At 31.7% G+C, this 11,772-nt stretch overlaps 1 non-coding gene and 1 pseudogene across 1 annotated transcript; both read left to right on the top strand.

The window, feature by feature from the left end:
* The first annotated feature begins 3,361 nt into the window (after nucleotides 1-3,361).
* On the top strand, nucleotides 3,362-4,392 carry LOC128174516 (uncharacterized; annotated as a pseudogene).
* Nucleotides 4,393-9,521: 5,129 nt separating this feature from the next.
* On the top strand, nucleotides 9,522-9,594 carry Trnat-ggu (transfer RNA threonine (anticodon GGU)). The gene has a single exon. It is a non-coding gene; the product is annotated as a tRNA-Thr (tRNA).
* The last annotated feature ends 2,178 nt before the right edge of the window (nucleotides 9,595-11,772 follow it).

Below are 11,772 nucleotides of genomic sequence, written 5' to 3'. Positions count from 1 at the left end.
ATTATGTAGGCCTACATATTTTTTAGTTTCAAAATGCTCGAATAGGAATCATTTGGGGAAAAGGGCCTTCCATCAATGTTTAAAGTTTATTATGGAAATTAATAGAATAGATTCTTGTAAACATGCTTATGACAAACAAAAAGGCCGAGACATTTATTTTAGAAACAGCAGCTATATAAAGGTTTGAAATTTGTTCAAATATTTCATGCACCATAGCTTACTATTTTGTACTCTATTTCATAAGAAAATTGAGTGAAATTCATTATGAAACAAAACAAAACTAATCTTAAAAATATACATGCTTCAGTTTTTACTGAATTCAAACAACCTGTTCCTATGAATGTACGCATACCTCTAGAACACCTAAAAACTGATTTCAACTTATATACAAATAGCTTTGATCAATATGTTTGTATCGTTCATTGATTTCTTTTTTCACTATTTTCAAGCAGGGATGTATCAGCATAGAAAGTATTCTATTGTTTAAATGGATATTAGGTGAAATACGGAACACAGCGGTGAATTAATTGCAATGATGAAATGTACTTTAAATTTAGAATATAACATTGTCTATAATATATGAGTAAAGTAAATATATGTAAGTAATAACGAAATGTCCATGTTAACATCTCATTTTGATGGAGAGATCAACTGCAAGCAGTTTGAGTCAGTTGAGCTTTGTTTTTGTAATGCATGCATTGTTTGTTGGGTGTGAAACGAGACTTATTTTTCAAAACCTGTCAAATGAATGTTGATATACTTGAAACAGGTCTTAGAACAAAAGTCTTGAGAAAAAAGCAAACGCAAAAAACACAACCCTATCAAATGTTTCATTGCGTTTTCTATTTTCAAAACTATAACAGTTATTACTGTTTTTTACAAGAATTTATCATAAGGTGAAGCAGTGCCATTTTTTTAGACAGAAAAGTTTGTAACTTTGTTTAAAAGCCTAACAATTTCGCATATTATAGACACTTTTTCATTACTTTTATTAGCGATGGAAATATCTTTCCTGCGCGTGATTGTTCGTGACGCTATCAGTGTCGTCTGTCTGTGTCGTTTGTCAACAGTAACGTTGCTACCAATATATCCATCGGTCATCCCGATAAGTAAACATTGGGGTGGGGGTGCAAAACGTGCGAAGGTAAAAAGTTGATGGATGAAGATAACAAAACGTTGTTTGTTTTTCTTCCATATTTGGGGCATTATGTAAATAAGTGAAACAACTGAGAATTAGATATAATACTATACACATCTGCATGATTTTTTAAAGACTTACAGGAACGTAACAAAAAAGATATAAATTTCTTTTTTTTTACTTTAGTTAATTAAGCGATTAGTGTACCAACATATCAATTTTCAGGTCACTATAATTCCAACGCAACTTCAAGCAATGCAGTGGATTGGCAACAGTCGGATTTACACTTCTATGCACGAAAATAAACAGTTCCCTACGATTTTCTTGTTTTTTTCTTACAGCGGCGTTAATCTCGTGACGTCAGATTTCATTTCGCACCAAATCGGCTTCATTCAAAAATCGTTCAGGTATGACATTGGGTTTTCTCCAAGTATCATGAAAAGTACTTATGCGATCGCAGTAAATTTCCAGGATGATGTTTTCCACACAGATCTCCGTCATATAAAAAAATGACAGGCATTGAAGATACCCTTTGATATTGATACATGTAAATGAAGAGAAAAAAATGCCTTATTTCGCATATCCTTAGAAAACAGCTGTTTGTTATTGTTTGCGAATTATATATCATTCAAATTAGTTATCCGTCAAAACTATGTTAGTGGCTAACAGCTGTTGATTTGAATAATTATCATTTATTGAATGTGTAATGTGGCAGTCAATGTCCTCACTCCTGCCTGTTTTAAGTAGAATTACATTAATTCGCACGAACTTTAATTATCCTTTAGACATATGGGGCAAAACACATACGTATTGTTTCAGGGAAGTAGATTCATTCCCGCTTTTTGAAATTTAATTGCTAGTTATTCATTACTCCGTTTTTGTTGTATGGGTTTTTTTTTGTTCTCGTACATGTATATAGAAATGAATTAAGCTTTTAGGAATTTATATTTTCGTTGAAACAGTTATGAAGGTGTTTAGCTTCGAACAATTAATGCATTTGTCAGTTTCATATTGTCTGCATACCATTGTTAAAGGCGACTAATCTTTGTGCACATGAAGCAAAACAACAATGTATGTTCTTTTGTGACTTTTGAAAAAAAATAATAATACAGTAACACTCGGTTATAGCGAACACGCTTGTAATGAATTGACGATTACAGCAAAGTGATTTTTATTCCCCGTGACTTAAATACATTTTATTATATTTCAAGTGGAAAAACCTGAGGGAGCAGAAAACAACCGTTACTTCAAACAGAAGGTAATGATGGTTTTACGATGTTTATGTAGACAGACGTACCACACATTTCACTTTTTTGTAGATTAATGTAACATGTATAATAGAGGTTATTTGTAAATCCTAATCATGTACAAAAACAACAATTATTACAAGGTGTTAAAAAAACCAACTTTGTGCGAAATGAAGTAGCTTTATTTCATAAAAGACTTGCATTCAATTGTTTGTCTTTGTATCATAAAAAAAATAGGAACAAACGCTTAATGAAATAAAAGAGTTTGTATTATTAGCGGTTGAGAGTGTATATATAAGCAGGTTTAATCAAACGTAAGGGTTGCTGTGCATTTCTGTCGCCTAATGATACAAATATATTATTAAGCGGCGATATAGTGTCAGTGGTTTGAGATGGCAACAGTAAATGCAATGATTTATAGTAGTAGGCGTTGCAATCACAACACTAATTATATTCATGGCATTAAGTGGCATTGGATCATTAACGGCGGTGACAAATCAAATGTTACTCAAAGAAAAAAAAACATGAATGGATAACATGTCGATATTTATCATAACATTGCTATTGATTTGAAGAAAAAAACAATTAGGACTTCAAGAAGATATTTATGGACATTTTAAACTGTTGATAAACATTATCCTGAAATGTGATAATATTGGGGCTTTTAACAGTATAGAATTTCAAGCTGTTTTCCCGTAAACATACTTTCATATAATTTTTAGAGCCAAAATAAACAAGAAAGAAGTAAAACTAAAGAATAATTATTGCGCTGAAGATTTTAGAAATATCCGTTTTCGAAAAAGGCAGAAAGGATGAAACAAAGAATATTTAGACTGGTATTTGTTTTGTATTTGTTTTAGATTGCAATATGAAAAAAATCTCCTTTAAACCAAAGCTGCATATTATTACTTCCTTATTAGCTGTATGCGTTGGTGTGTACATACTTGGAGTCGCATATTCTCTCTTTCGAGAACCCATGGACAACAATTATTTATTTATCGTGCTGAATTAGCGAGATGACACACCAGATCAATGTGAGAATGTTATCTTATATATAACGATGAGGAACAAAACAATGAAAACATTAAAGATTTGAAAGAATGTAAAGGTTCTAACAAACACTTTAAAAAAATGTTAGGGAAAAATATGCAGAAAGTATACAACTATTTATTTAATGATTCAAATAAGTTGTTAAAACGCTTACAATTAGACAGAGAGGGAATCGTTAAACAAACAACACCAAGAAGGAGAAAGAATTGCTTCCTATATTTGTGACGGCTCTGTCTGACAATCATTTTAAAGAATTCATACAACTTATCAACAGTCTTAAAATATATCAAGAAACAAAGCACCCACAGTTAATTATCCTTGTGTACAACAAAGGTTTATCGAAAGAAAATTCAAAACTGGTGCGGCAAATGTGCAATTGCAAGGTTAGAGCATTTCCATTCAATATCTTCCTAAATCACATGAAAAAATTTACTTGGATATACGTGGAAACCGATCATCATCCAAATGGTGCTTCAAGAATTTGATTTTGTGATGTGGCTGGATACTTCTGTAAGATTAGAAAATACAGACCCATATTTTATTAAAGCGAAATGCTTAGGAATTCAAGTTTTAGAGGGATCCGGTTCAATTGCTGTCAGAACTCAAACGCGGCTTTTTGAGCGATTTGAAGAGGATCAGTGCATGTTTAATTATCCTGAAATACAAGCTGGGATGGTGATTATATCCCGCACATACTTTACACTTAATTATATACTGCGACCATGGGTGGGCTGTGCTCTTGAATATGGATGCATGGACTTTCCGAATGCGGAACGTTATTTAAACTGCACCAGAAGGTGGATTCCTTCGGACTGTCACAGGTTTGACCAATCAACTCTCGGTGTTATTATCACCAGACTATTCAACAAAAGAAGACACCACTTTGTCGTAAAAGAAGATTTTGCAAAAGTCCTACGACATGAAACCGAAAGCTCTCAAAGCCAAAATATCTCTTAATAATTGATAATTTCGTCTCACCCATAATTTTCCTGCATGTTTTCCGTTTGTTTGTGTTGTGTGCGGTTCGATAATTCAGTGCATATGACAAAATTAATTACAGGACTTTTTAAAATAAATATTGCCTGTTCGTTACCATAATTGTCTGTTAAAATTTAAACGTATCAAGCGACTAAAATCTAATTGTTATGGACATATATAGAAAAAAATGGTTTTAAATTTATTATTCAAAGAATATTTTCTTTTTTTTCTTTTAGATTGGTATGGTTCTTTTTTATTTCATTTCAAAAACAGAATTTAGCAGAATTATTGGTATTATAGTAATATCAAGTTGAAGCTTTTTAATTACCTAATACATAATAAAGTACGTGTATTCATATAATCAACCTTAGAGATCACGGAGTACACACTTGTGGCGAAATTTACATAGGAACAAAAATGAAAATAAGGTTATATTTAATTTTATATGAAAAACATGTAGACTGAAGAAATTTATTGTTAAATAACAATGAAGCCACTTAGTCAAGGGACGGAACCATTAATTATTAAGTGAAACATTGTCTTTCTTTTTGATTCTCTGAACACCAAAAGCTAGTTGGTTACTTGGGCCAGTAATGATCATACTTATCGAGTGAGTGATGCAAGCCATAACCCTTTTGTTTCTTTTCTAAATAGTACTTTGATATTTTTGAAATAATATATAATGTTATAGGGTTGCTCAGAAAGATTAAAGACATCATATTTATCTTTCCCTTTTAAGTGGCGGATTTTTGTTTCAAATTGAAATAAACACTGAACAAAAGCTCAATGTATAAATAAACTAAATAGCCATTCAACATAATCGAGGTTCCTTTGTTTACAACGATACGTAAACAAGTCGGTGGTCAGGGTGTTTGACACATAACGTAAACTTGGTGATTAGAAAAAAATAACGTCTACATGCACAGTATCTTTAAGCTATAGTTTATATAAGCTATTCAGCATGATTTGAAAATGATTAACAAAAAATGACAAAGAATTGCTCTTTTTCCGTTCGTTTGTAAAGTGTTTAAAATAAATTGGCATCAATACGCTTTAATGTAACGTCTTAATCTAAGGTTTTCCGTTTCCAACGATGTCTTGATAGATTTCCTTCAAATTTTTAGGGATTATTGAAAATGATAATATCTCGAAACGTTTTTTCCATTTTTTCAAAATTCATTTTCGGTCGTCCGTTTCCTGTCCCGCGTCAAAAAACCTTGTTCCCTCGAGATCTCAGAATCGGCAATTACTTGAACATCTAAACTTTGTGGAATGATAGACCGATAGTTGTAAATGTGTTTAAACTATTTTGTTTTGTTCGTCGTAACTTCCGGTGGTCACCGGGAGCACTTCAAAAATACTAGTAATTATTTTTACGCATTTAATTTCTTTATAGAAATTTATTGATAAGTATTAATCTATACATATATTATCTATGCAATGTTATATCAACAACAAAAATTCTACTTCCGGTGAGATATCTCAATTATCTCAGGTATTTTTTTAAACACATTTTGTTCCCACGAGATCTCAGAGACTATTAGTGATATAAGCACGACATTTTCAGAGATTATTCACATTTGATTGAAGATTTGTTTAACCGGTTTCATTTTATCTTCCGTCCTTTCCGGTCCACACAGGAAGAGTTCGAACAAATCGAGCTGTTTATCAGTTTAACTTTATTCCTTTGACATTTGTAGTGTGCTCGATTAGCAATAATTTACAAAAGGCAAGTATAAAAGAAATATTGAATACAATTTACATTGAGCACTTCCACTTGTCCGTTTCCTGTCCCGAGACAAAAAGCCTTAGTTCGACGATATCTCAAAAACAGTAACGACTTGAACAACCAAACTTTGTGGAATGATACACCTATGCATTTACATGTGTTAACACTATATTGTTATATCCGGCGTAACTTCCGGTCGTTACAGGAAGTACACTTTATTTTGATTTTTTAATAATAATTTGGTAATTTAGCATGGAAGTAACATTTAAGCATTAGAATTACAAAAGGTCATCTACAAAGAAATATCTATCCGATGATTAATAAACAAAATCTACCTCCGGTGAGATATCTCCAATATCTCAGGTAGTCTTCTTAAAACAAATATTGTAACAGCGAGATCTCAAAAACTATAAGCGAACAAAGCACGAAACTTTCATAGATGATAGACATTTGATTGAAAATGTGCTTAACCAGTTTCATTTTGTTTTCCGTCACTTCCACACGGTCCATACAGGAAGAGTTCAAACAAATCGAGCTGTTCATTAGCTTTACTGTTTTTCTTTGATAATTGTAGTAACAGCGATGAAAAATAGTGTACAAAAGGCAACTATACAAGAAATATTCAATACAATTTTACATTGAGCACTTCCGTTTGTCCGTTTCTTGTCCCGGGACAAAAAACTTTATTTAAACGATATCTCAAAAACGGCAAAGATTTGAACAACCAAACTTTGTGGGATCATAGACCTATGTATGTACATGTGTTAACACTATTTTGTTTTATCCGGCGTAACTTCCGGTCGTCACAGGAAGTAAACCGAATTTTCATATTTTACAAGTAGTTTGGTTACTTAGCATGGAAATAATTATTTAGCAATAGAAATATAAAATGTCGTTTACACATGGTAAAAAAACAAAAAGGTTTTACTTCCGGTGATTCATTTCAAATATCTTACGTAGCCTTTTATAAAAAACAAAGTACCCGCAAGATCTCAGAAACTGTGAGATCAAGCCATAAAACTTATATGGATGATGGACATTTGATTGAACATGTGTTTAACGGGTTTCATATGGCCATACGTCACTTCCGTTTTTCAATCAAAGCGTTCAAGCAATAAAATTTCTTTTTTAACCTTAGATTTTTTTAAAATAACATTTTACTCAGTGAACAGTCACGTACCGTAGGTTAATGTTAGGATATTAAAACTAAGAAAAACTTTGAGGAAAGACAAAACAATGTCTGAATATATCGTTTGCTATGTTCTAAATGATTCGTCGTAACTTCCGATCGTCACAGAAAGTACTCAAAAATTGACATTAAGTCTTTTTTGTTTTGTTTAACTTTGAAAAAATTTATTGGGTATTCCTTTACAGAATATATTGTATCCATTTTCTTTAAAAGAGAAATGGAATTTTTTGTACCGATTAAGACATTAGGAACGGAAGACCTTTTTGTTGCTATAGCAAAAAGAGTCTAGTTATTATTATTATTTTTGCAGTCATCTCGGGACACTGAAATAGACAATTTTTTTGCTTATCAGGGATGACTTAATAGTGTCATTGAGAATATTAACATAAATAATATGTTTCGGGACCAACTTTCTGTATAATCTATTTTTCCTAGAAAAAAAGAGTAAATGTTTCAATAATTTCCGAAAAGCCGTTCGTACATATCGGTAGCTGTCACTAATTTAGTCCTTTTCATTGCACATGCGCAAAATATACACTGTTGTAGATTGTGGGTGACAACATGGGCTTTAAGATGGTTTGGGACACCTCTATATTGTGAGGTACTTCCTACTGAAATTAAAAATAAAATAAAGTATAATTGTAGGCCTATAACTGTTTTCTTTTAATATTTACTATCTAACGGGGTACATAATGAGCTACGTACAGCGTAAACCCTGTTAGCCATCAGATCAAATTCCTTTTTTTTTACTTTCTAAAAAATGTCAAAATATTTTTGGTCAAATATTCTAAAATTTTAAATTTTAGACTGGTTAAACTTTACCAATTATAATGAAATGTTATTCATGCTAGAATAGACAGGTGTCCCATATAACCTTAAAACATGAAGTGTTATTGTAGTACATGTAACAGAAAAAAATATTGCATATTTATATAAACTAGCACAGTTGTTTGTGCGCCGTAAATTGCAACCTTCTGACATGTACGGAACTGTAGCTACTAGGTCTTTCATTCAAATTTTGTTTTCAGACCGGGAGTTACAAAACTGCAGCCACTGTAACAGCAGAGTGTCTCATTGCCAAAAGTATAAACTGAAATAATGTTATCCACCAATGGAAACTGATGATTAATGTTTAATGATTAATTCAGGATAAGGGAATCATTTTTTGAGTATCATCAGGTATTAATACATTATAATCGGGCATCTAATAATCTATGACATCTTAAAATATGCGATGAATGATTCATTAATATTTATATCATTCTTAAGATTGTACGATTCATTGTACGATTACATATTAAAATAGTCGTTGATTAAATGTTTCGGACTATGCATTACAAAATCGATTCGTGGTGATATCACAACAAAGACATAAGAACTTTTAAATATGATTTAATAACAATCAATGATCGTCTATTTTATATGCGACTACAAGTACTTAGAATTTCTATTCTAGGAGATAGACTTTGACAACGGGGTAATTCCCCCTCCTATTTTCACTGCGATTCTGAAAGGGTCAAATAAAATAATGTTATCTAAATTTAAATAACAACATTTGCAGGGGTAAAAAATCGCGAATTCTTATTGTATGCATTCTAGTACTATAGCAATAAAATCAAAAGCAAAATAAATTCATAAAAATTAAGTTTGTTTCATTTCTATTGTTAAAATTAGGCAATTTGAAGCAAAACTCTACAGCCCCATCTAAAACTGTATTAGCTATTCGCTATTACAATTTGGAACCCTCTCTCTCTCTCTCTCTCTCTCTCTCTCTCTCTCTCTCTCTCTCTCTCTCTTTGAGATCAGTATCTCCTATACAATAAAAAAGGACATGTCTTTATTCACGTGCTTCAATGAAACTTTCATTTGATTTTCATTGATAATTTTATTTGGAAAAATCAATTAGTTTTGCTTAACCTTCGGTTTTTGTTCATTGATTTACTTATTATGCTCAATGTGACAATCCAGGGGTATGTTGGTCCTTGAAAAGTACACTTAAACAAGTTTTGTTAAGATTCGGACGGTTAAAGAAAAGTGAACACGTGATCGAGAATTTCCATTTATTAATCGCATTTTTTTCTGGCTATTCTTATAATTTATTTTTGTTAAGAAAAAAGGCTGAATTGTCATTTACGACTTTGCATTATGTCACTGGGTTCACAGGTGTGTGACTGTCAGTCAATATATCTGGTCTCAACAGCTCAGTGGTTAGAGCGCTGGCACGGTACGCCAGAGGCCCTGGGTTCGAGTCCCGGTTGAGACTTGACTTTTCACCACCTGTGACATTACATATTAATTTAATTTAATAGGCCTGAAAAGTTGCAATTGTTTCAATCGTTCGTACGATCTAGGAAATCAACCAGATGCCGCTTACACGCGAAACGGAAAACAGAGCGTTAATTGAACCTCTGATAATCATAATGCTATTTACTAGATGTACATTGTTAAGTTGTTTTTGTTAATGTATTGACAAGCCAGAAACAATATGATTATGACAAATAATCATATCTTTCACAAAAGGATTAAATGTTTTTATATGCATTTATTTATTTATTTCAGGAAAAGTAGGCTTTTTTCTTTATTATCACGCTAGTAGATATTATCCTTAAGCAGAACAGTTAATTTAGCTGTCGATTTTTCTATCTCCGTTGTTTTTAAGATTTATACTCTCGCATATTAAACGTACACAAAAAGGAAGTTCTTAGCTGATGTTAGCTGGATTTAATGAATTCTGAAGTAAAGTGGTTAGTTGCTATTTGCCACTTCATTGAAGATGCGATACTCAAGACGTGTGAAGCTCGTATTTCATTGTGATTAAGAAACAACTAACACCAGAGTATTGCGGAGTACAAAGACAAAATAAAAGAGAGTTCACTTCAAAATGAAAAATATGACTTCGTATCTTTTTTAAATCCACTGGATCGATTTGTTTATTATTTACTTACTGTGATGATACATGTATAATTGACGAATTAGTTGTAAGATATATATTGGATGCATTGTTGTCAAAAACTTCAAGTGAGAAATTTTCATACAAAAAGCTAATAAATGCAACAACCTGCATGTGAAAAATATCTTGGGTCTAACCAAAGCTTGTGCAATACTCAAATAGTTTCATCAAACTTCAAGGAACCTTAAATAACGAGTTAAATGTCAGCCATTCATACAAGAGAGCATTATAGGATACTGCCAACATTTCTTTATGAATCTGTAGGTTTAGCTCCTTCTTTTTTGGCGCGCACTGGTTCTCGGCGCTGCGCTATCACACCACGACAACTACCTATTAATGTCTTTGTTGGATTCGTATAACGGCAGTCGCATGCAGTGGTGTGATGATAAAAGTTCAAAAGAACATTGAAATGTAAGTTCGTTTTTTTTTATATGACTATCCTAATGATATCAACGGTCTTGCTTTTGGTATGTCCAAGTTCATTCTTTATATCTTAATTTTTATCTCTCTTTCTTTTTAAGTGTTCGTATTTTCTAACAATGTCTTTACTTTTGTAATTTCTATGTCTGAACTTTCGGCGCGTCAGGTATTTTCTATTTTCTTAAGAATAATACTGAATTTTTTCATTTACTTCTTACAAGTTACAATGTCCATCAGTCTGTTCTAACTTACACACCAGTATATTATCAGTAACTTTAAGCTGATGTGTGCTTTTTTATGAAATAATAGTTAAGTTTGGTAAATACACACAATACTTCAATTACACAATTGGGACACAAATCAAAATGAAAGAGCCACGACAGTCTCTGTATAATGCATTTGATAAGGAGGAATTCCTGAAGGAAGTACTTAGATGATATTATCTGCTTGAATTGTGCACTTAAGTGTTTGAGAGCAAAAGAATTTTTTGTATTAAGTACAGTTGACAAGAGTTTTCATATCTAAGCAGAATCATATCTAAGAATCTGAAAATGTTCTCTTGAATAACGGACGGTAAATTTTGCGTTCAAAGGCAAAATATGTTCGGTATTCACGAAATAGTAGCTAATACATCAAATTATGTTCCAATTTGTATCGATTATTTTTTTTTATAATACTTCTTACATATTTAATTTAAACAATATTTTATTATGTAAAAATATTACATAAAAAGGTTTGGACGGCAGTCAATCTGTATATTTGTGCCCTCTCCGTAAAAAGTCAATTTGACAAACAGTGATGGTAAAATGTAATGTACATCTTATATATTAAGAAATGCATCAGGAATATAAAGATGAAAAAACACATTTTGATAATTAAGTCTAGATTAAGATATTATAACAAATCACTTTAGTATATATAAAACAAGTTCTGCTATAATAAGAATGTAAAAAGCAACAATGTTTATTATGGGCAATCTTAAATGTGAAATGCCAAAATCAATATTTGATTAAATCCGAAATTACATTGCAAAAAGTTCTGTATTAAAATTAAATTCATGTTAGATCAATG

This window comes from Crassostrea angulata, chromosome 2 (assembly GCF_025612915.1).
Source record: "Crassostrea angulata isolate pt1a10 chromosome 2, ASM2561291v2, whole genome shotgun sequence".
In the NCBI taxonomy this organism is placed as follows: domain Eukaryota; kingdom Metazoa; phylum Mollusca; class Bivalvia; order Ostreida; family Ostreidae; genus Magallana; species Magallana angulata.
The sequence above is the reverse complement of the archived record's forward strand: the minus strand, read 5'-3'. Positions and strand labels throughout refer to the sequence as shown.